We start from the raw sequence: 26,743 nt of genomic DNA on the forward strand, positions 1-26,743 counted from the left end.
TTATCTTCTTCAGAGAGCTGTGATATATGTCACAACAGTCAGCTATTCTTATGAATCAAAAGACGACAGAGATTTATTATTCTTCTGGTAAAGGCAGAGAGCACGTTAGTGTGATTAGATGAACTGAATAATATAAGTGGCGTAAATGATGGATAGGCAAAATAGACCCAAAGTAACCACGCTAAAGTAGTTTTCTCCCGGATAGAAACATATTATATGATATCAAAATGAGAAAATGAGGGGGGGGGGGGGGCTAGAAGCAAGCCAATCGTGATTAGAATCTAATATATTCGCCCCATGTTGCTGGCTGACCGTAGAGCGAGCAGCCCCCATGCCTGTTTGGCCGTCTGAGACACCAGGCCACAGGCGGAGACTCAGCCTTTCGTTTTTCTTGTCTAATAAGCCAATATTTGCACTTCATAGGTTTCAAATTAAAGGGATTACTTCTGCGTGATATAACACAAATGGCTGATGAAAAATGGAAGGCACCTCGCTCTTCTGTTCGTCGCCATCCGTCTTTGGCTATCGGGTTTGCGATGTCTCAGAAGTAAGGCTGTGACGGCTCTAAAGATATGAAATAAGCTCGACCAGGATCCGGACATTCTTAAAGAGGCAATATTCTACTGTCCCATAATTAAGTGTCCTCATGCACGATGTTGCATTGCTTTGTTTGCTATGTTACTATCGATTTAACTCTTTTTTGTGTCATTAATCACCGTTTAGATCACAATTGTAAACTGGATAGTTATTTCAATTATAGGGAGGGGTGTACTTCCATCATATCTTAAAGTGCTGAACTTTCTGCTAAAGGCCCTGTTACACCTTTCCGGGCAAGCGTTACGTGTGATTTGCGGAGAGCAATTTTTGCTAATTTTCGCCCGTAGTCGCCCTGAGGTACGCACGCAAATCCTTCAGCCATGTTTAGGCCCTGTCACACCTTTCCGGGCTAGCTACGCGGGCTTGTTGCGTGTGGGGAATTTCCAGCATACCGGACAATTTCTCAGGGCGGACAAGGATTTGGGCGAGTTTTGCATGTGTCTTACTTGCTGGACGTGTGCTACTTAAGTTCTACTTGCGGGTATTCTGTGTGACCTGCGTGTCAGGGGCTTGGGGGCTTACAACTCAGTGAAGGAATTCCTCTGAAGGAATATTTATTTGGCAGAGGTCCCAGAGAATATCATAATCCTGGCCGCAGCCGACTCTCAACTAACCAGCAGAAAGGCAGTAACTGACCCTCAACATGCACGCGAGTTAACTGCTTGTGACTTGCGGCAGCTACGGGCCTCCTACTGGTGTTCTGCGTGGACCTCTGCTGGCAATCCCTGCGAGTCACCCGGAAAAAGTTTTGAATATGCTCAAAACTTGGCTGCGGGTAAATCGGACTTGCATGCGCAACTACGGGCGGCTAAGTGCTAGGTACTGTCACTGTGCAGGCCATCTACGGGGACCTCCGGGTAGCAAAAATTATTCCCCGCAAGTCACAAGCAATGCGTGCCCGGAAAGGTGTGACTGCCCTTGAGCATGCTAAAACTTGTTCCGGGTGAGTCGCGGGGATTGCCCGCAGATGTCCACGCAGAACACCAGTAGAAGGACCGTAGCGGTAGCACCTCGCAGGCAACTCGCACTCAACTAGCCCGTAACTAGAACGCCTGTACAACGGAAGTAGCACACGTCCAGCAGGTAGACGCACTGAAGGGTGTAACAGGGCCTTAAAATTTGACTTGTATAGTACCTCTTCCCATGTTTCCCAAAGTATGCCGAAATGATTGTCTACATTATGTGTTTCATATGCTTCTTTTTTCTGTATGACGTATTTATTGCACCTGATAAGTTAGGAAGGTTACATTAAAGACAGGTATTTTGATTCGAATCACAGAAATTCTGCTAGCTACACCGTAATTCATGAACATGTACATAGTGCTTCAAAATATCTTTTCGAGCAATGCTTACAATGGCGGCCCTCTGCATAATCGCTTCTCAACTACTTGATTGTTATTGTAATCCCTGCTGCATAGATATGCATACTGTATATTATATCATTAATTTCCTTTAATATCGTTGTTTATGCAAGTCAAAAAACTCTGTGTTAAATTTACTTTGTATATTTCCTACATGTTCATGATTATGTAACTTATGTATATTGATTTGCAGGAAATAAAGTATCTATCAAACAAACAAACATATAGGTATACTTTCAGTGCATACGTTCTTTTGCCTAACGACTGTACGCAAAAGCATGGTTTTATTATTCTGTTCTTGAAGCAAATTATACTATAGGAAAGAGGTTAATGCATATTTACGTATGCTGTTTCCATAGCAACAGTTTTGACTTGCTTACAGATAATATATTGTAGTTTTATGACTCTTGAAGTTAGCTCTCCTTCCTATGGAAGTGATATTAGTTGCTTCTCATCGAATATATTGAACAAAATTAATATCAATCATAATTATGCACACAACTCACAAACCAAGAACTACTCTTAATATATTTCAACTCTATATTCCTTCTTTAATGTCACGCTTCCCCTGATGTTCTGTTCACATTTTTAGTGCATCTGCAGAGCATCGTGTCGCATTCAACCTGTTTCCCCTTTCTGAATACCTTTGTTGGCGATTGTAATAATAAATCACTCATTTCCCTCGACAATTCAACGTTGGTGTTTTTCACAGCGATAGTGAATATTGCTTGCTGAGAATTGCACGATTGACTCCGCAGCTTTCCTATCTTTACCTTCCTTAATATTTTTTTTGGGGGGTGGGGGGTTATTTATCTCACAAAATAATGAATAATCGTGAAGTGGAATTCAGAACTGCCTTCAGATAAAACCAATCAGAATCTTAGGAAAAACTGAAGAAGCCAATGCTAAGACGATTATGTGCATCATGATATTTTTGCATTGATATTTGTGCATGTTGATAAGTGCACATTGATATTTCACTTTGATTACTTCAGTACTCGTCACTACTAGTATGTGACGTTACAATAATGTTACAATGTTACAATGTAACATTACAATAGTGTTTAAGTTATTGTTTACTCTGTTCAATTCACATTGTCTTGTTAATGTTATTTCTGTCACTAAAGAACCAGAGATGTTCATTATGCTATTGCGAAAAATCGTAAAAAAGAATTGAACTTGAACTTGAATTTAACGACTCAGCGTTTGGCCTATATTTTGACAAAATTGACCTTTTCTTTCTGTTACTATGCCTTTTACTTTGAGATATGATAAAAATAGATTTTTTATATTGTAAGCACTATCCATTTAGTATAATGTGATGTTCTCAGGATTTTTTTTTTTTTTTTTGTATAGGTATCCTAAGATTTTCACTCACTTCATGGTGCCCGAATTCCAGAGCGCAAGTCATTTATTGAGTTATCAAACAGAAAGTGCATTCGCCTTGCTTTCAACCTCCCAAAATGAGCAAACATACTAACCCATTAGTCTAGGAAACGAATTTACACATTAAGCACACATAAGACGTTTTAAGGTCTGTACATTGAAAAAGAAAATCACGTGAGTTATGTATATATATATATATATATATATATATATATATATATATATATATTTATATATATGTATATATATATATATATATATATATATATATATATATATATATACATATATCATGTTGATGTCTGAGGATATGATCAGTCGTGATTTTAACCGGAGTTTGTGGGACTCTGTCGTTGTGTTTGTTTAAACTTGGTGTGTATGCTTATCCTTGGGTATCAAGTTCTGCTCTTTGAGTGATCCAATCAAATGAGAGTGGAGACCGGTAATCATGTTTTCGTGAGAAATATCTCATTCACTAAAGGGGTCGTGTGGCTCGGCATGTTTTACAAGCAAAGTACATCATGCGGGGTGTTTTAATACGTTAAAAAGTGAATAGATTAAAAAATACAATTCTTTAATAATTGTAGCGGAATGCCTACGGCATAAACATATCTTCAAAAGACATAGAGAAGGAATGCACATGCAAACTGAACGCTAGCGATAACCCACCTCTGACGAGTAGCTTGTTGAGATTATTTATCTCATGTAGGCAATGTAAGATGAATTTTCATCAAGAAAAGCCGCCTGGAGGAATGAGTACAGCTTAATAACAAGGCGACGTGATAGTATGCGTGTGTGCTGGCCTGTGTGCGTGTGTATTAGTTGTGTGGACATACGTGCTATGTTTCTAACCAAGCTCGTTCTTCGCGAACTAACGTTTCCTCAAGAAAGGTGGTGAGTACACACATACGGGCCTGTGGCTCGGAAATGTATTTCTCCTGAAGTTTGCTTGCCAAAAATATCACACTACAATAACGTAACCTCTGACGTCATTCTTGACCTTCGGATGTTCATTGAGAATATTTTGGCGTATTGTCACATTCTTCGCAAGCTTTAATCATTGCACAGAGTGATTTACAGAAAACAAATGTAATCTTAAGTGCGCTTTCTGTGGAAGCCTACTGTAGCTGCCGTGTGGAATCCTAGGACAATAGATTGGATGGACTCCTTCCGTATACTGCTATGGTTAAAGTTTGACTGCTCCGTCTAGACAGCGATTAGTAGTGTGCCATCAAAAATTAGATCATCAACCGCTTTACCCTTTCACGATATCAAAACCATTCTTAGTATACGAACCACAACACTGTTTTGTTTCACAGCTAAAATGAACTCTAGAATACCCTTGGCTGCTCTATTATCTATATTAAGTGACTTAAAGTGGGGGAGACAACGACACGAGTTCTTCCCAGGTAAACCTTAGGCTAATAATGGATATCCAACATGAACTACTGCGTATACCACTCCGTCGAAGCATAAAATTGAACGGCAAAATTGCTGACGTCACCCCTCGTCTTTTTGAATTACTGCTCACGCAGTGGGCGATCCTTGAATCTTAATTGAACTCAATGCGATCTGCCATGTACTCTCCGTCCTGTATTTTGTCGTGCATGGTCTCATTCTTGTTAATTTGCAGTAGGATGTCATAAGTCCAGAGAAAAAGGGGTACAGAGCATCCACACCCTACGGTATAGTCCTACCAAGAGCTCTCAAATTTCAGTGTCGCGCATTACTTTATGTTCTGCGTTATTCCTACAGTGTCATCCTTTCGCTTTCCTTCCCATCGGCCTACATATAATGAAATGGAGGCTTACATACATATTTTTATTGGTTTACTTTTCGAGAAGTTACGATGCCAAATTCCGGGTAAATTGGTTCAATTGGGCGCCTATACAAGTTGCTGGCAGGTATGTATATACGTCAGCATTAGCGTGGAGGGCGTCGAGATAACACTAAATTTGTGTTTCCTCTACCGATTGTTAAAATGATGATACGAAAACAAAAATCAATCATTCAAGAAGCTTTAATGCACGTGATGTCGAACTGCCATAAAAAAAAAGAATGTATCGGACTTACATTATGCTGTGTTTTCCATATTCAAGTTTTATCGTATTGAAGGGATAAGATGTCTTCTTAGATGTCAGTTCTTGTCAAGCCTTCTGCTCAAATTCTTCCCCTTCTTCCTCTTCCTCCACTTTGTCATTCAACTTCAGTCGCGGAGGGAGAGGTCTAACCAGTGAATCCTCCAGAAATAACTCTGTATAGCCAATTATATTGTTCAGCTTCTTGTGTACAAGGGCGTCGATGTAAACATACATTTTGTGAAGCTATTTTTCTTTGTTTTAAAACGGTTTGTCTGAAGACCTGTTTTACCGAGCAAGCTGTTGAGCAAACCGCTCAATTCAGCCGGTGGCAATTGATTCTATTCTATCTGGCGTGTTTTGTTACAAACTGAACTAAAAGCCAGCAGGGATGGATAGTGTTCTTTGAGACAAATTGTTGAGCAACTTTCCATTCCTTGAGCATACTATTTCAGATTCGTTCTTTGTCTGCTCCGCGCGGTTCCATTAACAATCTTGAAGATCGAATTGTTCTGTATCTGTCCTATTCAAATAGTCTAAGAAAAGAGGGCGGTGGCGTCGATTCGAGACAGATTTTCCTGGCCGTGGATGAAAAGGCGCCTAAACGACCGCGACCTTGGGCAGTGTAAAGCCTCGTTTCACACACAACTTGGCACTTGAAAACGGAAATGAGCCCTCTGCTCACCGCGTAATCCTTGATGGAAACTTGAGAGTAATTACATCCAAATATAAGGTCGTCGGTGGCTGTAAAACTAATATTTCCTGCCGTAAAATCGGATCATTATGATGTTCTATTTCTAGATCACAAGATGTAACATAAAGCCCCATCAATTCTAATTACACCATAGATGAAACGCAAAGTATTATCCACGATTGTCATGCATAATGACTGCCAAAATGAGACAAAAACATTACAGATGGATCAGTACAAAAGTGAAATATAGCTCACAAACATTAGCTCAGTAACAAGTCCGTTGAGAAGTGAAGAATTTGAAGTTTGGATACGCGATGATATACATTTTCAACGAGTTGTAATGTTTGCATACGCTCAATGACAATGTTCAGATCGTGTGATCCTTAATATGACGGCTATATAGAATTGCACGCGGCTATATTTGCGGAAAGTGTGATGACGTCAGGGCAAATTCTTACTTTACTTGGCTTGGTTTTATTTCGGTATTTCAATAACAATAAAATATGTAGCTAAACAGTATCCGTCTTCTTGCGCACTTTTGTTTTTCAAATGCTTTTATCTCATACTTGAAACATGAATTCATCGAAAAAAAAATCTAAAAGGCAGTTGCTATTGACTTCACTGTGTAGATTTCAGAAAGATTATATCTTGGCATCTTTATGCACAAATAGATAAATGATCAAGAATACTTACGCACGTGACGTCATAGCCACCTGATCAAGACGGATATGTTGAGGCCTCGCTATGATATTGAGAGTTCTCTCAAACTGCGCTGATCTGTGGCTTCGGTTTGATTAACAATCATGTCCCTCAACAACCTTAAGGATATAGAGGTATACTAGTAAATGACGCGGCGCTCATTATATGAAATAGACTCGTGGGGAATTAATAGGGCAATGCTGAGGAAATATCGGATTGTGGAGCAAATGTTTCTCTTCAGAAGTGTTCATGTATGCCAAAATGGCCTCTCCTAGTATGTCTGTCATCAGTCCATCAAACAAAACATAGATGTTAGACTAATGGAGCGCACGTGACATGATGGTTGACTTTAAATATGTTTCTTTCTGTTTTATTTCCAACAGGTTACAGTGGATATTCATTACACGTGAATCATTCGAGATCCTTGGCTATGATATTAAAGAAGAATTCAATAGCTGTCGCAAATATCACGTTGGAGACATCACATTGTGCCGCGCTTATGCCTATATCAGGTCGACTTGAAAATAATATTTCATCGCGTTGCTGCCATGGCGACTGATTTGTTTCCTGCGCCGATGCCATTCATTGCATTCAGTGAATGATTGACATTGCAGCACACTATTTTCTTCAGAATCACTGCCTGTTTATTTGATCTTGCATGTCGCTTGACTTGCCACGCTCCCCTTTGTATTTTGCCGAGATGAGCAAGGGCTGACAAACAACTCCCTTCTTTAGATGCTCTCTGCTACTGTTACGCGCAAACTTTACCATATATATATATATATATTATACATATTTATACATAAACATATATGTATATATATATATATATATATATATATATACATATATATATTATACATATTTATACATATACATATACATATATGTATATATATATATATATACATATACATATACATATATATATATACAATATTATATTTATATGTATATAAAGAGCTTGCTTCCAAAAGGCGTTAAATCCATCATTTTTTTTCAATGGATTCAGTGCCTTTTGGAAGCAAGCACTTCATATATATGAATATATAAACATAGTAGACATAAATTTAATCAGTCATATACATTATAGTGACAACAGGAGAGACACCGAGGAAAGTCGCTGTACAATACTAGTATAAGCTCCTTTGATGAGCTTTTTGGGCTCGGCCGTTCGTCATATCTACAAAACAAGTACATCAAGGGATTGTGCGTTTTATGAAGCCTCTGGTCCTACGCTGTTGATGCTATGCCTACGTACACATGTATGTGCTAGATACCAACAAACTATCATGAAACGCACAATGAGAGTCGGGAATCATCTAAAATGTCATTATATTATGGACTTCTTTTAACTAGCGCTGACTAGAGTGGAAGATCATGTGAGAAAGTCCATGGACTTTGACGTCGTTTTTGATGAAGAATTAGGAAAATTACATAATATATAGAAAATTTGCTGGAAATAGCAGTCTCCAAAGATGAGAGTGAAACCTTGGCCTCATCAACATGCACATGTATAGAAGAGCACCCAACCTGCAGATCACAATTCAATTGTGTACACATATCCGCTTAATGCTTGAGATAATGTAGTTTGAAATTGAATACATGAATATGAGAATGGCCCAGGTCCAAATTTAGCTGCCATCTTTAGAGACCCCTGGCGAAGTAATGCCAATTTAGATAATCACTCAAAGGACTGTTTCACATTCAAACTTGTATACATAAGATTCCTATAATTGAAAAATGGAAAATATTAAGATTTGTTTTTCTCGAAATTCTCTCTAATGCACATGGGTCTTTCTTCTATTCAGGTATTCAATTGAATAATGGCCTACGATTAAAAGACCATTGTGCGTATATAAGCTGCTTCAAACAATGACACTGAATATCTATGGTAACATAATAGATTATATTGACGAGCAATAAAATGAGAAAGTTGATAGGATTAGAGTAAGTAGTAACGTTTACACGCACGTTCCTGTTGCTTAATTATTTTGTGCGTGCGCTTGTGTGTATGTGATATAAATATGCAACCATAATGGGCAAATCATGACCACTGGGTGCTATGTTGTCATAACCTGCAACAATTATGACTCTTTATATCGACTTTGAGAGGTACAGTGGATGGCGCTCTGGAATAAAAAACAGGGGTCTATGGTTCAAATCCGGCACTGCGCGTTACAGATTCTTGGGGCACGGTGTTCTATACTCAGTGTTCACGAAGCGCGTAGTTCAACACTTCATCAGACATTGTAATAGGCCTACTAGGATTTTCACAATTATAGTTGTAAGGAACCACGGGAGAAAGCACTAGATAGTTCAAGAGGCAACCCTGGGCAAATAGAACCACTATACTATCATAGGCATAAGCAGTCACCTTGACCGTGTAGATCTGACGTATTGTTTGATGCTGTCCATCTGTTTCAAGCCTTTAGATTCAACAAAAATTTTTCATACGTTGAACAAAAAAACCTTCACATCACCTGAGACAGTGCGAATTTATTGCACTTTATTTTACTGCACTACAAATATCAAGAAAATAGATCACCGGTGTAAAAAAATGGAATTCAATAAGTACTGCAGCACAACTCTTTCTAGATTTAAGTATTTGCTGAAGCGCTCTTTTTTAACAGTTAGCCATGAATGAGTAGATGATTTTTTTTTAAATCCATCTTGTCTTCCATCCTTATGTATACTGCATGTGTGTGTATAATAATGCGTGTGATGGTGTCTTGTTTAGCTACTTGACTTCACACACTATGTTGCCATTGTAGAGTATAGAGTATTATGAAGTGTAGGTATCTTAATACAAGCACAAGATGCTTTCAAGGCTGCCTGGCTCGCATTGTAAACGCCACTATTTATGTTTTTGTGTACTACTTTGCCGAATAAATGGCCTTCACTGGCCTCAATCAATCAATCAATCAATCAATCAATCAATCAATCAATCAATCAATCAATCAATCAAGTAACAATTTCCTACTTTGTCACGAATACACTCACAGATTCCTAACACAGGAAAGTTATGCTGGCGTACGCTTTTTCATCTTCTTTAGATCTCTTGATTCATGAAACCAATGTTGAGTGAAAACTAAACTGTTTTTATTAAAAAAAAAACTTTCTTGATCCCTTTCTTGTCCTCAAACAGAAACCTTATTATAGAAAGCACAGAACTCACTTGTTCAATCACGACTACTGTGTACCTTTTCAAGAAAGGTGCATGATGGAAGCAATCGCGAGGATTGCCATGGAAAGGTTTAAGCGGAAAGATCGAAAAGGCAGACGAAAGTAAGGGGGACAAAAAATAAAGCTGTTGATGGAGAGAAAATAATCTTATTCGACACGTAAAGGAAAGTGGAAGTTTTTCTGTTCGCTGTAGAGTATCAAAATGAGACGAAGCGAAGGAAAATGAGATTATTGTTGGCATGTAAACACACACATTTGGAAGCATGGATACACGTAGACCTGTTATGTCGAGCGGTAACATTCTTTTCTTTTGATGGTGTTGGATTAACATACTGTAAAAAATAATACGAACATATTATAAAGGATGTTGGATGAATGGAATGACTCTGTTTCTTACCTTCTTGTGTTTCTGCTCAGTGCTCTTGGTGATGGTGTAATGTTCGCATAGGGGAGTCTTATAACGATGCATTTACTGGTGTACCCTAAGCGATGTTTTCCAGTGACTTGCTGGCACCAATTGCTTCTAGCTTGTGCCTTGCCGAGCCTCAATTTTTAACACTGGCTGTTCGTTGCAGTCCAAACGTGATTAATCAAGGTAAAGAAACCTTTAATGAAGACTATTTAGCCATCCAGCGCCTTGGCAGAAGGGATATTGTTCAAGAATCTCACAGCTAGCAAAATAACAGAAATAAAGTGTTGGTGCTGGTTAGCACTGTTGAAAGTTGAAATTGAGACCTTATTTCCTGAGCTGTTCGCTATGTCCAAATTATAAATCCAACACTGCAAAATAAGATATGCACAGAAAGCAATCCTAATCCACCATTATTTGCCATAATGGAGGCATGAATAGGACGATTAGGGGCGAAAAAAAATCTCGTACTCTCTTCAGTAGATCAAAAAAGTCTGGTTAACAGTGACAGCGCACTGGTAGGAGCGACTTGTCTTGGCGCCAAACTCCCTCCCGCTCGCGACGGGTTGGCCAGCGAGAGGATACGACATCGATTTTTGGGCAGACCGCAGTGCGTCGCTATGCTTTCTGCGTTCCGTCACACGGTAGACGGATAATGAGCAAAGTGCCCGTCCATGCTCCTCTGCTCGTTTCCGCCACACACTGGCAATCGACAGCGTGATCTCATTGAGCTTCCAGCCAATCAGCGGAGCCTGTTTGCCGTCATGAATATGCATATCGTCTATCACATAGCGCAGTCGTTTCACGGCGAGCTTTGACTGACGAGATGTTCATGTCAATATCTCGTGTGTATGCTTACCCATATTAATGACATACTGTTACATGCTTTTTTGTGGTTTTATCTGCCTAATGGTTATCTAACATAATATGCTCATTCATCATTCGAGTGGCGTTCATTTCGTATGAACTTAAATAATCTTCCACGGATACCATGCTAACATCACGTCAAAAGTAGGTTTGATCCAAAAACCGACTTCTGGTATCCGGTGAAAGCCGTATCATCACGCCTCATGTTGGTTGATTTGTTTTTCTTCATAATTATGTTGGTCTTCATGTATGTCTTGTTTATTTGCACTGCTCTTGCACTATTATTGTTAATTTTATCGGTTATATACTCAACACTGTGAAGCTCTCAGCAACATTTTGTGACAGACTGTCAAACTGGTATAAGTGGAAACATATTAAAACGTTGTTATCACCACTGTTATTATCATAATCTTTAATTGACATAATCAATATAATGATAGCTCACCTTGCGTTTTATTCTTGCCGCGGATCCTTCATCAGTAATGGGTTGTTCTTGATTATTGTGATATACAGTGTATTAAATCTATGCAGGTGGAGACACTGAAATTATTAGTGTTTCATCCCAATTTACGTAGAACAAAAGAATCGAAATTGTTCACTTTAGCATTTATAGGCATCATCTTTCGCCTCTTTGGTAGTTCGAAGACAATAGGTTCCGAAGTGACGCATCACAGTGAAAGTACTATAAACATCTTTATTACATGATATGGAGGACACATGAGGGCTCGTATAAAGAATTGTACTTTTGTGAGCCCTGGCCCATATGTGTCACTCCCTTGCATTTTATACATGTACCTCTGTATGTATGTTACATTGCTAGTGTATGACCAAACAGATAATAACAACAATGATAATGATGATGATGATGATGATGATGATGATGATGATGATAATAATAATAATAATAATAATAATAATAATAATAATAATAATGATAATAATAATAATAATAATAATGATAATAATAATAATAACAATAATAATAATATTGATAATAATAATAATAATAATAATAATGACATTTAACGACAGTCGATTGCACAGCTCAGTGTGTTGTCAAGTCAAAACACACAATTCGGTGCCGTCACGACGTTGTCAAACATTAATAAAGCTATACCCAAGGACATTTTCTCATGTCTTTCCGATGAATAAATCATGCATTTTGACAATTAATGATAAAGTAGTGAAAACCAAGGGTAACAGTGAAAACTCCAGTCCACATCATCTCGACAATATTTCCTCTCTAATTCCACCGGACTGTTTGTGTTTGCGTGCTTTCTCTTCGATATGGGGGGAAATAAAAACACACACAGGAAACAAAAATGTCAGATCTCATATCTAATACATGTCAGTGACGTAAGACGACGGTCGTGACACGCGCATCACCCCGGGAACTCATCAGTAATACATATCAATAGGTTCACCTTGAGACTATTATGAGCTCTCCTTTACAAACACCAATATCGAAAAGTGTCGTTAGATGTCCCCTGTGTCTCCGATGGACCCTCTTTAGGGCTTCAAGGGTTGTTCTTTACAACAACACCAAATACTACCATCCATCATTTGTATGTAGAGCATGATATATATATATATATATATATATATATATATATATATATATATATATATATATACGCATGTGTTTTCATTATCTATTTATGTACGAATACATTAATTTTGTACGTATGTATAAAAAAAATAAATAATTCCATACGAATTCCATACGAAATCATCTAGAATTCTATTCTTTCGACAAAATCAAAAGCAACGAAATCTCCAGTTGAAGATTTATTTCAACAAAAAAAAAAAAATAGCTGAGGAGTGACGTTGTAACAGAACGAGATATGGTTCATTTTGGCGCATCATAGCAAAGAAAACAAAATGGACCGTTGCCGTTACCGTGCTCGCTGTGCCGAGGCCTTTTACACCATACTCCCGATAAGCAAATGAAACAGACCGTGATTGCCTTGATGCCGTGTCAGATTTATAAAGCTGTTTTTAATGGAGACACTGAACAGTACCTCCATGGCGTAAACGTAGCATAAGCCAGTGATCACATTGATGAGATTTGAAGGAAAAAAAAAAAACAGAAAAGGAAGCATGGTGGACATGGTGGACAGACTATAGTAACATGAGGGGTAACTATAAGTAATTCATCAGCATTGTATTTTTATCGTCTGTTTGGGGTTTATCTCAAAGCATAATAACACTATCCTAGCGCTTTAATCTAGTGAACTCAAATCCTTCATTATGTATTCATCTAGAGTTGTGTCTTATAAATTTTATTCCTTTTCAGAGACTAATTCATGCTCAAGTAGATATATGTTCTTCTATTACATATCGTTTCCCTTATTAACGATTTTGAGTATACGCTATTCCTAAAAATTCCTAGTCATACAGTTTTTAGAGTATTCCCGTGTTCAGAAAATTGATAGCAAACTGAAGATCTTTGCGTTTACAATTATGCGATGCCTCGATAAGATATCTAGGAAATTGGAACGCATATCGGTCAGTGTTCGGTGCGCACTGGAATAAGACCCCAACTGGTTTGGGTGAAGGAACGAAGCTGAACGCTTCGGGGCGAACCCGTGTTTATAGGGAGGACAAAAATAACTGATGTCAATAAGAGATCATCGGACGCCATCAAATGGAGTTGATGGATAGTAGCTTAATCTAGAGTCACTGACATTTAGACACAGCCTCCAGACGTTCGCTATCTTAATCCCAAAGAGGTTTCGCGTTGACGAAAAGCGCAAGGACGCATCACTGCCTTACTCGACCATATTTTGCAATTTATTCCTTCCTCTGCCTGATGGCTTTCAACAGGTTCAGCTTTTTTTTTTCTTTGAGCATTTTCTTTTGTAAATTTTGCTATGAGGCTTGCTAGAAGGAACTCTTTTTCTCGGAGGGTTTTGGCTTTATTTTTATTTTTTTTTTTTTAGCAATGACTTTTCTCTTTTTTATGTGACTGATCGTGCTATGTGGTGAGAACAAACAAATTAACTTGAGATCTCCCCGTTTATCGTGGATAATTTAGTTAGACACATACTAGTAAATTCTCGCCCAACCATTTCATGAATTCCCCACGATTGTCGCTTCTGAAGGGTTTTGGGGGGTTTAGTTTTTTTTTTTTTTTTTTCGTTTTCATTGTATTTCATGAAATGCAGCGGCGGATCTTTGTGTTAGTATATGTGCATCTTTACTTATGACATGCGAACCATGTAAAGTGTGGTGGTGTTGAGAGGGATTGCAAGCGTGGAAAGATGAACTTAGCTCATGGCAACTTCAGGCAAAGTAGAACGAAAAAGAAAATAACATCGTGGCACCTTTCGCGTCGTAACTGTGTGTTATCATATTCTGCTTTCCCTTCTTTCATGATGATAGAACGTCTTTTTTTTTTCTGGGAAAGGTTCGTTCTTACGGATCTCACAAACTCCATTCCTTAATAAAGTCAAAATCCAGTGAAGGATTCATGTAATTCACACAAAGAAACAATTAGTTTCATACAGCTATACAAACAGAATGTGCCCTCAACTGAGAAGACGATACTTTCACCGGTCAAGAGAGTTGCTACACTTGTGTCAAAGCAACGCCGCAAGTATAATCTCTATCTTAAAACAGAATGAAAAAATACCTGCTCTGCCAGTACCCAAATGACCCCTAAAACTGGTTATCTCCAAAACGAGATTTAAAGACAAACTGGCGCTTTCACCAACCAATGAGTAAATGACTTGTTCATGAAATCTCCAAAGAGTTTAAAGGAGCAGCAATAAATACTTCTTAGACAAAATGATAATAAAAGGCTACATCAACAAGATGGCATGTCTATAGAGAAAGTGAAAAGAAACCAACAAGGAGCGAAAATAAACCTCAACATTAATTGTATGGAAATCATTGTTTGCAAAGCTGTGATGATCTTTTGACGTTTGGACAAGAATCAAGAATCTGTAATTGTCAACAAGCATATCCGTTATATTCATACATATTCAATAAGTAATCATTTTTATGTTGAAAAGTAATCTCCTCAAAATGGGGGTACTTCTGTTGATAGATTGGATTTGAATAAACAATGCCTTTGAATGTAACAGAATTCTACACTTCTTTATCGAGTCTCTATCCTGAATAATTTAGCGAAATAATAAGCTCTCACAAACAATCCTGTATACCCGGTCTATTTTGTGGTGGTCTTATTTTCGCAAATTTCGCCGAATCAATAAGTCGCAAAAATATTGATTCCCCGTAACACAAATGCGTGGGCAATCACTATAGCTCTTTCTTTTCTCTGAGTAAGAGAAAACAATCATTGTTTCTCATTCCGTAACTGTTTCTCTCGGTCACGAAGTCAACCACTCGCGAAATTTCCTTACAAGTCCCAGTTCGCGAAATATTAAACTCTCGATATATATGGCGTATACATTTAAGCTTAACAATGGCTTTGGGGTTTCCTGACTGCGTATATACCGAATAGAATCCTAATTTGTGAAAGCCAAACCTGATCATAGATATTACAAAAACTATAACAACGATCATCCGTACTCTAACAAGACGTCGTGCGATTAAGTTGAGTTGACAATGTTGAGGATGAACGTAAAATAGTTTTCGAGAAGGGCCCGTCGAAAATGATAAATAGAAAGAAATATGGTTTTAATGACAAGAAAGAAAAGAAAATTAGCCCTAACAATACAGATTATGGTCGAATCATGCAATGTGTAACGCTGGCTAATTCCGCTTTTCTCTTACGGCGATCTCTTTCTGATTATGTCTCATTCTTTTGTTTTTTCATTCTAATACTCATGTTTGCTTGTCATTGTAAGGGTACTCGTTCAATATCGAGATCGTTCGTAACAAATATGTCGATTATGACATTAATCTAATGAGGTAGTTAAGTATGAAATAAAAAAAAAGAAGAAACAAAGACAATTCATCCCCGGCCAACAGCCAGAGTATGAAAAGAGTATGCGTGCAAATCTTCAGTGAGGCTTATCCTCAAAATGTTACTTTTTCCAAAATGACAAACCACGTAATGAAAACACGCAAAAGAGAGAAATATTATTGTAGTTGAGATGGGACGATTGGTAAAAGAAACCATTATCTTTCCCATGTTTCCATTCTTAAATGTAATTATTATAAGTGGCCTACTGCCTGGCAAACCCATTTGAAACAGTATAATGATCACTCGGCTACGTTTTTTATTTTTTTATTTTTATTCTCATGTCGTAATCGTCATTGATACTTTATCAAAATTATTCCAGTAAAGTGAACAAAGTTGATCTTGAAGATAATAATGAAAAAAAAAAAATAGACTAACAACTGTGAAATCATCTCCTGTGAATTCACACGATACAAAAACAGCCTTACTTTTACTATTTTCATATCATTCCTGTTGATCTAACAAAAAAAAAAACACGATGATATGTAAAGTAATATTATTTTACACGTGCCTTTGTTTTGGGTTTCTTTTTTTTTTCCGAGAGTGTATTAATAGTACGCATAATGACACGCTGACTTGACGCGTGTAAGCGACCGTAGTGGGTTCCTTTAATGTAGCCGCTGATGGTCTGATAATGGATGACAGCTGTATTAAAGGGTCTAGGGCAATTAACCCTGGACAATTATTACCCCAGACCCTTCCCCTGACCCTAACCTTAATCCTTATCCTGGACCTAATCCTTACCTAACCCAAACTCTAACCCTAATCCTAACCTTACCCAAACTCTAAGCCTAATCTTAACTCCAACTTTATCACTAACCAGTAGGTCCCTATTTAGCCGGGGGCCGGGGGGTAATTGTCCTCGGGGGTAATTGCCCTAATACGGCAAAATCCCAGCTAGGAAACATTCATCCGTAGCGTGGCGTTCATAGTGATGTCATTGATCAAATCAATGATACGTGATATTTGAAGAAAACTGAAAAAAAAAAATCACCGTTGCGGTCTCTCCATTTTGTACTATGCGAGCATGGACCAACTAGTACGGGTCCATGGTATTTTATAAGCAGCAGCTGATGAAAATACGTATCGTATTCATCGATATCCCAGATACTGTGTGAGTGATATTCAGAGCACCATCAAGTTCAAATATGGCAAAACAACACCATGAACACTGCTGTCTCTTTACACGTCATGATTATGTGAACGCATCATTACCGATATCAGCTGAGATAAACGACGGCAAATGAAAGATCAGGGAATCTTAGTCTGTGCCCGTAAATTTAGCAATCAGCTTGCGATGACATTTATATAAACGTAGAAGCGCAGGTGCTGGCATTAAATGGTGCCACAGAAGTTTTCTTCGAAGTTTGAAAGAGAGTGCCACCCACATCCCCCATTCCTTTGACGTAGCGAGAATCCTCGTTTGCAGTATAGTGATGTGACAAAGACTGACCATTGGCGGCCATGACGTTAGACAACCCTTGATTTTGAGATCAGCATGTAAATTGCATGCGATCCAAATAAACCAAAGGAAAAGGCCGACGTTATTTTTGCTTGTCATTTAATGATGTCGAGGACGGAAGGGAGCGATCGCTTCGTCTTCATCACCGGAGCATCGTAAAGTTTTAAATATCGGGGTTCGCGCGTCACGGATTCGGGTGTCATTTGATGCGGTTTTTGGTATCCTGGGTTACCAATAATAGAAATCGGCAATTTTGTTGAATTATTCATTTTGTTTTTAGCTTTGTACCCTTGGTTATCAAAAATGGTTTTATGAGGGGAAAAAAACCCCAGTGCAACAATGACATCAGCAGTACAGCAGCATCATAACATCAGCGCTCATCACACACACTACACCAGTGATCTCAGTGTCAAACCGCGTTACACATTACCAGTCCACGAAGTCTTGAAATAAGTAATTACGGGGTGAGATTGTGGATCAAAATGATTTCATTTTGAATTACTCTTCAAAATTGTAATAACATGCAAAGAAAAAAAAACACCCACAAAACAAATACCAGAAAGGGTTATCATAATTATTGATATAGCGGATTAAAGTCATAACGTGGCTGAATTGGCATAGGGATTACTGCTGATTGATAAAAATTTTACGGCCTTGATGGTAATGTGTAGCTGTAAAGCTTACGAACATGAGATAATGGCACACAACGCAGTAACCCGGAGTGTGACAGTATCCCGGGGTACGGCGTGGTGCATCATTTTCCGAAATCTAACGACAAACTTTAACCCTTCTTAACGCAAGCACGTTAAACGCTAGCATTAAAGTCATACAAAGTGTGTAGAATAAGCAGAATAGGATAATTAAAAGTGATTAAGGGTGCCGAAAAAGACACTTTTGTACGCGAGTCAAATGCAGGGTACGTGTTAGAACTCTATTACATTATAGTATTACATTTAATAGTGACAACCAGCTTGTCACTTTATGGAATTCGTATTAAGGGACATTAATGAAGAAGTACATTTTGGGTTCGAGTCGCTAAGTTGAAATCGTTTCAGTATTGCTTTGCTGAAAAGAAGGCGACCTTGTAAAGGGTTTTGTAGGGTACCTTATAATAGTTAATCGTCAGTGTTTGATGTGTTTTTGTCACTTTATATTTATACGTTTCTCTCACAGTACATGGTTACATTTTCGTATGTTATTATGGTTTTGAGGGGAATGTTACAAGCTGTGCTTATTAGCTTCCCCTCCATTTTCAACATTGTCAACATAGGGCATGTATCTACCTCTTCTTTGATTTGTTGTATTTATATCTTACTTCGATGTGTGTAGAATATATATATATTTTTTCTTTGTTCATGCTATGTTTTTAACATTTACACTCTTTGTTGAAAATGAAAATGAAAATAAATGAAATGAAATGAAATGATTTTTGATAAACATGTTTGTTCAATAATAAAAGATAATAATAATCACACCACCGCTAATTGACTGTAAGAAATGAGATGATGTAGACAGTCCTTGAATGCACCCCCATCACTTCTTCCAATCTAAGAAAAGGGACTCCTACCATAACCCCCATCACTTCTTCCAATCTAAGAAAAGGGACTCCTACCATAATTGCAACTGCGTTGTCATCCATTCACGTTGCTTTCTTGTTGCAGACTTTAATGTTTATTTTTGTTATTATTCTAATTGAGGAATACGTGTAGTTACTGGTAATAACTTGGTAACAAGCGATGCTGAAATAAATCTTCTAATATCTCGATGAAAGTCACGAAGGTTTGTTTGTCACACACAGTAGTATTTAAAAGTAGAGCGCCAGACAGAAAGTAGTTCGCAGGTGGCATAAGAGATTATGTGATCGAGACGCCATTAACTGTTTTTTTAATATTTTTTTTTCTCTGACGCAACAGAACGCAAACTGGCACTCTACCCTAATAACAGGTATAGGCAAATATGCAAGCAAACAGAAGGAGAGAGAGAGAGAGAGAGAGAGGAAGGGGAGAACTTAACGTCACAACAAGATCACTATCCCCAGCAAGCTGACAAATTCTGGATACTCCTTTCCCATACTAAAGCTGAACAGCATGATCGCCATCCGTTTGGTCCATACATTTCACGTCGTTTCTAAAGTTTACTTCATATATTCAATTTAAGTTAACCTGGCACTGGCATCATCAAACGGTTTGGCGATCCCTATTTCTCTGAATATGTCCTCTAGTGTAGTTCAAACTAGTCCAAATATAACGGTGTGATATGTAAAATTTATCTCTGCAATGAAATGCAAACCCTGATGGTTTGGAGGAATTTCCTCTGACAGCAGTCATGAACAAACGTGTTACGAATCTTCCTAACAAACTCAATCATTGCCACGTGCAGCTATCCGGAACCCAAGATAAAAAATAATCACCCTTTTAATGCGACATTCCTACTGCCGTGCGATCCGTTTTGATACGAACGCCATACGATTGGCCTTTCGTAGCTGATCGTAGAAAATGGTAGAATCTTCGTCTATGTCTATCACATCACCACCGTGGAGTTATCGTGGCGATCTTATCAGATCTTATCAGATTTTGAGGTCAGTTGTGGCAATCGTGTTGATTGTAGAAAAGTTTTGGACAGTTCAAAACTTTTCTACGATCAGCTACTAATGGCCAATCATCGTGGTGATAGCTGATCGCACGACAGTAGGAACATCAACAAGACCGACACGTATGTTCACGCACGCACGCACGCACGCACGCACGCGCACACACACGCACACACTTACGTGCACACTATATTGTAACTGGTTGCCTCGTAAGAATAGCTTTCTGCACGTTTCATCGTATACTGAGTAAGTTTAGCTCAAGTCATTCCTTTCATTTTGCGGAAGAAGCATGTCTTTAACATTTCCAGAAAATATGACTGGCAATGAACCCAAGATGTTAGACTTCACCGCACACGTATGGACTACAGGAATCAGAGTATAGGCCTATATGTTTGCTTGCTTCCTGCGTTTCTGTGATACACATGGCAAAATAGATAAAAGTGACCTAGAGAGAAGGAGAAAGAGAAAGAGATACGAAGGGGAGTGGATGACAGAGGAGGTGCAAACTGTGGCTACCTGTCCTCTAATAAAGCAGTTTTAGGGCACTGTCCTTGTCACACGAATTATGTGTATAGGAGCAGCCAGTGTGCTCCGCCCAAAGTTGCCCGAGGTGCACGGAAAAAGGTGCCGCCGTAAACTCGACACCGCAGCCCTCACACGTGTTGGTCAATAGGGCAATGAGATGTGCCGCTGCAGATATCTATACACTCTCAGAGGAGAATTCTCTAGCCAGCGACACGATCACTAGACATATGCTAAAATCCAATGGCTTGGGAAGCAATTTTGTCAAGAGGGGAATATCTGCTTACCACCATTCGCCATTCCAGCTAGTGAGCAATTTCCTTCACCTGCTCTAAGTAGATCTTACGTTACTGGATTATTGGACAGAGCGAGATAGCTTCTGTTTGTATTTCGAATATCATTAGTACACAAGGCCGAGCAGGAGTATCACCAGTTTCGGTTGTTTGCACCGTTGTTGAAATCAGAGACATCTACAGTAGATTTGATATGCCCCAAGGAATGCATGTATATTTATGACCACATGGAAGAACACCCGTTTTCAATTGAAAGGAGCGAAACGATAATACCAATGTTCTTCTATCATCTTATTTGACGCCGACATTTCTCAAACACAGTCAGCATACAATAACACATTCATTAACACGAGGGTGTCAAGAGGACACGATGACACTGTATTATTGCATTTACATTTTCATTACATTTTTCTGCTTCTCACTCGAGGATCAGTTCGGGATCGTGTATCAACAGGCGTGGAGGGAACACGTATATGCATCAATGTGTGTGCGCGCGTGCGTGGGCGGGTTTGTTCCTCTGTATTAACGTGAAGAAACTGCAAAGAATATTCATCGTCTGGGATCTCTTCTAAATCCTTTATCCAAACAATGAACCATTGTTAATTGTGCTTTTCATGAAACCTCACAAGGGTTAAAAAGAATTCAAATGTTAAATGTCTGGTTGACGCTAGTCGATCTCAAAATGAGAAAACACTGAGAGAGATGCTCTTATTTTCTTATAATACAAGAAAAGATATCCCTGCATGTACGATGACCTTGAAAGGAGCAGCATGCGCCTCATGGCCAGTCGTGGGACGGAGAGGTAATATAAGGGGGGCCTCTTTGATGAGGTCCTCCAGGGTGCCAGATAATGCTTTCCTGGTAGTCGGCGGCTTTCATGGGCTCGTCTGAGATCGATTTATCCCGCCGTCGTAAGCAGCACTCTAGAAGTCTGTGATTCTTCATGCAACGTCAGGGCACTGGCGATGGGATTGCTGAAACTCCATTCCGGGCAGACTGGAGAGTTAACCATATTGATCTCTCATACATCTCGCATACAAGGTATTGCCCCTTGTTGTTGTTGTTGTTGCTGACATTTTTTTTTTCTGTGACCAAAGTAAACTTCTAAGGAGTCTGGTGTGATACAAATTGATGGACAATTTGAGTGAGTGATACAACACTTGGATATTGTCATTCGTTTTACGTCAGTGATACATTTTCTTGTTTAGCAATCGAACTGCTAACATACTGAAATAGAGTATTACGCGGAAAAGAATTTCGTTATCGCAAGCAAACAATGAGCCAAAGATTAGTGAAGTTCGAGACTAGATCAAACACATACAAATTAATGATTCTTACGCCTAGATTTATTATTGCAATTGTTCACTTCAATATAAAAAGATTGCCCTTCATCTACGTAAATATACACCGATTGTTGATATTTTATAGTAAATGTTGTTGTCAACTAATAAACATGGCATTGAATGACGTTCAAGTGGGTTCAGGAGAGTAGCCGTGTTGTGTTTTTGTTTGGAGCGTTAAAGGGTGTGTACAGTTCTGGTCGAGGTGAGGATTTAGCTTTTAACGTTTTGCGAGATGTTCAGAAACCACTCTACGCGATGTCAAAGAGCATACAATTCTAAGGGGTATCAAAAGTTTATTTGATGACAATCGGTTTTGAAGTGGCCGAGATATCTAAAAACAAGGTGAAACAAAAAGATCATATCCCCGTTGTGGCCTGTAGTCTTTTATCATTATCACTTTTTTGATATTTCAGCTATTTGAAAACCAATTTTCATCAAATAAACGTTGAATCCTTCTTGAAATTACGTGCTCTTTCAAATATCATAAGAGGTTTCTCATTATCTCACTTAGGAATGTAAAAAAACACGAATCCCCACCTCAACCAGTACTGTACAGCCCCTTTAAGTGACAATAACTTAACTATCATGACTATTCTCATCCAAAAGTAGCATATCTTGACTATTTTTAACGTTATCGCCATTACAATAACACTGATTCTTCGTGGTGATGTTCATTATTCCGAAGGTCCATTAATCCGATAATGAAATAAGGCTCCTTATTTCAAAGATTTGTTATTCCGAAACACACATTTAATTCATTATACCTAGAATTTCGTGAATTCGAACATAAAATAGGGATTGTTAATCCAACTGTTCAGTGGAGTTATCTTTAAGGTTCGTTATTCCCAAGGTTCATTAATCTGAAAATGAAACAGGCTTTGTCGTTCTTAAGGTTTGTTCATCCGAAAATGAAATAAGGTTCTTTAATCCAAAAATGACATAAGGTCTATTAATTTCCGAAGGTGAAAAGAAGGTGCATACTCACGAACCTTTGAAATTATGAACCTTTATCATTTCGGATGAACGAGCCTTCGGAATAACGAACCGGTTTTTCTTTTTTCTTTTCTTTTTTCATTTTCGAACCGAACCTTCGGAATAACAAACTGTAACCGATTCTCCCATGCTAATGAAATTAAGGTTGGTTCCTACAATGCATACAGGTAAGATCCTTTTTCCTGTTCCTCTTTTCACACAATGACTGAATGAATAAAAAATCCGAAGCGAGAACATCAGTGTCACTTGGCCAAGATGTGTGGATTTTAGTATTACAGGACGCAATAAAAGACGACTAGCTCATACTCGCACTTCTGTAACATACTTTTTTTTCTAATATCGCTTCTCGGACTTCCAGCGCCGTCCTGCTGAATGACCGCTCTACAATCAGTGTTCCCTCACAACAACTTGAACTTCTGATAAAATATCAGTATCGATGTTTGAAGGAGCACATTGCTCCGATAGAATTACCTGTCTCTAATTGAAAGGAAATCCCCGTGTTTACATAGGTCGTCACAAACCCGGTATTTACATAGGCTCTGACATGGATTCACTCCTTATCACAACGAGACAGAAAACGAAGAATCAGTATATGCCCCTTGGCTGTTTGGATGAAACTTGTGTTTTTATACGAGGCGACATTGATGCACACCTTACAATAAAACAAAACAGAGGACAAAATGCTGATTCAAATTCATACGCACTCTACTGGCGAAGTTCAACTACGACGACGTTTGAATCTGGATCATCTTATATTGGTTTATCAACGCGTAGGGCATAAATTATTATCTTTAGAATAAGCCTGCATACATCTTCCCGCTTATACGCCCCCCCCCCCTCTCTCTCTCTCTCATTGAAAGTATTTTGTGAATAGCATTATCGTTTATGTTTAAGTAGCGTTAATCTACATATACTTTCCCTTATTTTCCTAGACACTCTATGGATTTAATAAAGATATGGGGGTGCTTGCTGACCAAACCCCTCTTCTCTTTTCACCCAGCCTCTTCTTACCAATCGATGTGATCACGGAGGAGGCGAATAATGTGACGGTCATATCGAACGGAAGACGTGCATTTTTAAAGGTACCACGAAGATGTGCGTCCACGCGCATCGTATACCATTCCAACTCCAGTGATACTTGAAACCACGCGTTCAGAACGAGAGACAATGAGACAGAAGATGTGGTTTTATATGTGAGGTCACCTATTTTCCCCATATTTCTAAGTCTCATTCTGAAAATGCGTTGTGTTCATATAAATGAAAATGCTATAAGATAATGGTAGTAACAAACATTACGAATGATAGATACATCTGAGATAAGAAAACAACATAATACATTCATAATAATATCAAAATTTATAACATTATGTACACGCATCCATTCATACAAGGGGTGTGGAGATGTGTTTGTTTCCTTTTGTTTGTTTGTTTGTTTGTTTGTTTGTTTGTTCATTTTCATCTGAAAAGATGGCTGGATAGCCCATATTCAGCTACGCTAAGCTGGTCTTCCATGGGGTTCAGTTGGATGTGAGATGGGACCACTTCACCGGGTTAAACACCCTGCTCTTTGCGATGAATGAATGAAGCGGGATCTTTTACGTGCATGAGTTGTCACTCTCTCATACACGGGACCTCCATCTTATGTCCTATCCGAGGGACAGAGTGCTTCGCCTTGCTAGAGGGGACTGTATGTTTACACACAACATTGCTCAGTCCAGACTCGGGATCGAACCCGGGTCCTTAGGATCGTGAGACAGACGCGCTACCGATTGAGCCAACTGTGTCGATACAGGTCATGATGGGTTATCAGAATAAAATATCATGATATTATACAATACAACACATGTATAGATCCTTGCCATCTGATTGGATGAATGCGGGTCACGTGACATTCAGAGGAATCAGCTGTCCCACGCTGACAATAGACGTCTATTGAATTGTAAATCAAGCGAGCAAGCCGTGCAACAGATCCCAGGACACACTGAACTTGTGTATCGTAAAGCATTGATGCATACGCGCACCCGTTTATGACCTAGAGCTAGACCTCGGTCTAGGCCTAACTGTTAGTTCTCCTCCTAGATAGGCTTAACATTAGATTTATTTTGGTCTAGACCAGGTCTATATCGTGCATGTGTTGTATAAAACAAATATTCAATGTTTTATTACTCGTGCGACGGTTCGAAGAATATTGTACATTCGGTGCAAGTTAAACCGTTCTATTCTAACTCCGCTTACCATCATTGAATAAAACGGTTAAACTTGCCAGCTCATGTAATATTCGGAACCATCGCACCCATAAACATTGAATATTTGTATGATAAATATTAACCGTCATTTTTATGTCCGTTAAACTGCTCATGTGGAGCAATGTTGTATGTAACACGACTTGAACTATAAAGGAGACAGCAGCGGGCACATATCATAATTATATTGCATGGATGATGTAGAGGCGGCTTAATGCGATCTCTCATACGATTGTATCTTGGGCCTAAACCCAGGCCACTGGGGGAGAACTTGGCATTAAGTGATTATTACTGAAGCCACTTGCTCACCTTAATCCCAGCTCCTTAACATCAGAACGTAACATCTGAAGGATAGACTTGCCCATTCCAAGTACGTGCCGGACGCACTTCAATCTTGAAGTATATTATTTCAGTGATTAATATTGATTCATGTCGTTGTCCTTGTCGCATTTTATTTCGAGAAAAAAGGGAAATATAATATACAAAGTCTCAGATAACTTTTAACGCATATGAACAAGCAGCTTGATAGCATGATATTGTATCTGCAAAGAAATTGTGCGAAAGTTGTGCATTCGTAAACTGTGCAAGCAGTGTCATTATATACTACTCGAGTAAAAAAGAATTATATTGTTGTTTCTTTGAAATTAATTGAATTTTGTATCATTGTATGACAATGTATAACATACGATGTCCACGGCAACAACCCCATCCACCACAACCACAAGAAACTAAGCATCATATAAAGTACATCGGTACAAGCAAGAAAAAGAAAAAAAAACAACAAAACAACAACACTGAAGTGGAACAGAAATTTCACTCATAAATTGCATGCTAACTCACCTACACTGGAATAGCTTTTACTCTGACCAATATCCAGTCCTTTTCGTTTTTCACGCGAGATCGCGTCAGGAGAAGAAATTGTTGCTCATCCGAGATCCTATTAAGAGAATGACAGAGAAAGACGATTTTTGGAAATCCCGTTAAAAGAAAAATCGCGGTGGTCAAGGAACTTTCTGTAAAATGATCACCAAATTTAGACGGCTGTCTACATCCCATTATGCATATTGCATTTCACGTACATGATTTTCAT

The sequence above is a fragment of the Diadema setosum genome, chromosome 2, assembly GCF_964275005.1.
Source record: "Diadema setosum chromosome 2, eeDiaSeto1, whole genome shotgun sequence".
Classification (NCBI taxonomy): domain Eukaryota; kingdom Metazoa; phylum Echinodermata; class Echinoidea; order Diadematoida; family Diadematidae; genus Diadema; species Diadema setosum.